Here is a 3,291-nt window from a genome sequence, read left to right as displayed (position 1 = left end):
GCAATTCCTCATAAGGAAATTTAGCACTTCAATTTCACTTTGTCTCTACCTTGTGCATGATATTCTGGAATGACTTCATGCTGTTCATCCAAGTTCCATGGAATATGTTTGAACCTCACCTTTTAGCATTGTAAAAGGAACAGCTAACAATGTTTTTTGGAACTAATTCAGTATTTCCTGTGTGATTGCTATAAAAAGGCAAAGATTGTGACTAGGAATGGAAAATAAAAATCCTTTGAAGCCAGGCTGATTTCATTTCTAAGGTAATCTTAAAGCATTGGAGGATAAAAACAATAAGTCACAGTTTTTTTTAAAACCAGAACTGTTTATTTTCCTTTAACCAATTTTACAAATAGAATATTCAAGCACATTATACATACATATTTTGTACACTCCAATAAGCCAATCAATCCTCTGTTTAAAGAAGTTAATTCCTTTTGTTCATGTTGATCTACAAAAAAAATGACCCTCCCCTAACAGATTCCTGTACCTTTATATCAGGTGCAGTTGTGGGAAGGCAATACCTCTTAAAGAAGCTGCATTCAAGGAAATAAAACCAAATCTAAATTTACGAAACATTGATTCATGAGAACACACACTTTTCAATCTCTGGATTTATAAACACTTCTCTCTAAACTTCATAGTGCAAATACCAAAAATATTATGAATTAAAAGCTCAATTTTTATTTTGTTTTCTACAGCACAATTTGCTCCAATGTCGACTGAAAAGGTTAATTTTTAAAAATCTTTTTTTTAAAAAACAGATGAGATGGTGTTGACAGTACACTCCATTATTCTACTTAATACATTTCACATCAGTCATCCCCGACTCCTCACCCCACAAGATTTCACCATTTTCTTCCTCTCATGAAGGCAATGTGTCTTTGCATACTCATTGTCCTTCAGCATCAATCCAAGTAACAATTATTCATGTGTGTGTGCTTTGACTGTGTGCTGGCAGCCTTGTTTACTATAGTGGGGTTGTTGTTGAGGAAGTTCTGCCCTCAACCAATGCCTACACATGCATGGGGTCACTGGATATCAATTAAGATCAATAACCAGACCCAGCACTTTGTCCTTAACCCAAGAGGATTAAGGCTAACTTCAGGTGCTCAGCCACAAGCCCAGCTGAGATCAGCTAACTCAGTACATACTCTGTGCTGAATTTGGTACATTCCCGGTCTGTAAGGCTTATTCACTTCTTGGATCAACTTGTTGATCCGTCATTGTAGGAGGGGGGCATAGCACATTCTTAATCTAACCTCAAGAAATCAATCAATCAATCAATCAGCATTCATCACATTAAGACAATTTTCTAATAGATGTTATAGAACTTAAGTGAAACGTGCCTGGTTGTCATCCAACTTTGAACCTCTATAAATAGGTTGACCACTTATTTGCCAAACATTAAGTGCTTTAAAATTTAAATCTTAGTAAAGCACCATTGTTATTGAAGGCACAGTTATGTGGCAAAATGACCTCAATTGGAAAACTGGGGATCTGCTGTTTTTTTGGCCTTCATTTTAGTTCCCGAAGCATTTCACTCTTTCCACACTTGTTTTTAGGGCCACCAGTACAGCAACATTTGGAAGGTCCAGAATCTGATGCATTGCAAACGCACCTGGTCTCAGTCAATTCTTCTAAACTAGACTCAGTTATACCGGATTCACCTCTGGCACTTGAGAAAAAAACACCAGTTGACACTTTTGCCACTTGTGAATGGAATAAAACTGGTGTTATTTTACTTTGTGCAGAAAGTCTATGAAACGAGCCTCAATTAGTGAAGGTTCCTCTAATTACTCATTGCTTGTCTTAGATTTCAGTTTATAATTAGACACAGGTCAGTACATTTGCACAGTTCCACATGGGAAAAATTCCAGTTTTGGATTGTAACTGCGTTTAAATGCACACATGTCAAACAAAGAAAGATTAGGTCATGGAGAGAAAATGAGAATGAAGGCCAGTAAGGGAATTTTTTAAAAAAATGTTTTTAAACTGGATGAAGTCTGAATGATTCTGGGCAAGGGAGGGGCCATAATGCTACGATACATTATTTTTTACACTAGGGGCCAGAACTTCCAAGGAGTGGCAATCACAGTTGGGTTGCCACTCTGCTCCTTTTTACTTACCTTAGTCAGGAGCTGCACATTTCTTACCCAGCCTTCCAACTTGAGCCTGCGAAATGTGCAGCAACCAGCTCTTGGAACTCTTCACTATAGGGCAGCAGTGTCAAGGGAATTGAAGCCACACACTCCTTTTCACAGCACTAGCTGCTGTAAACCAGTAAGTCTAAAAGGTCCCAGCCATGTTGAGAAGCCAGGGAGGATATACGTGTAACATAAGTGGGTAGGACAGGAGAGCGAGGGATGGGCAAGGGTCAGTACTATAGTTACCCAGGAATTACAAGTCTTTTTAATCCTTCTAGTTTATCCTGGGTAACTATTCTGCTAATAGAGTCAGGACCATCCAAAGTTTCCGATTTAAATTGGAGTATCAGATGGTTCCCAGTGCAGGGTAATTCCCCATCGGAAATGTAAAGTTCCCAGGCAATTCCCATACAGTCCTTACGGGGGCACTTCCGGGGAGGGGGGGTCCCCCCGCACATCTTCTGGGGTACCTCCCAGATACATTCTCCTTGGGGAACAGAAGTCTTGGGCATAGGAATGGTGGGTGTACAGTCCTAACTCCAGTTATCAATGGTAGCACTATTGCCTCTGAGTCAGGTACTTGTGGGTTCAAGTCCCACTCCAAAGAACCAAGCACCTGTTCCAGACCGACACTCCAGTGCATTACTGAGAGATTGTTACTGGTTACTAAAAAATCCCACATTGCTGTTTTGAAGAGGAGCAGATGAGTTCTCCCATTGTGTCCTGGCAAATATTTATCCCTCGACCAACATCATTAAAACAGATTATCTTATCATTATCACATTGCTGTCTGTGGGAGTTTGTTGTGTGCAAATTGGCTGCTGCATTTCCTACATTACAGCAAATGAAGTACATTTTGTACTGTTGTAAAGTGCTTTTGGACGTCTTGAAGCTGTGAAAAGACACTACAGAAATGCAAGTCTTAATCTAAGTTCTGAGGAAGAGTCATACGGACTCAAAAGGGTAACTCTGTCTTTCTTTCCACAGATGCTGTCAGACCTGCTGAGTTTTTCCAGCAATTTTTGTTTTTGTTTCAGATTTCCAGCATCCACAATATTTTGCTTTTACCTTAATCTTTCTACCTCATAATTCCCTACCTGATGAATACCTGATCTCACCTGGGGGAGGCATCAGTTGGAGAGGA

This window comes from Cetorhinus maximus, chromosome 15 (assembly GCF_964194155.1).
Source record: "Cetorhinus maximus chromosome 15, sCetMax3.hap1.1, whole genome shotgun sequence".
Classification (NCBI taxonomy): Eukaryota; Metazoa; Chordata; class Chondrichthyes; order Lamniformes; family Cetorhinidae; genus Cetorhinus; species Cetorhinus maximus.
This window is presented reverse-complemented; position numbering follows the sequence as displayed.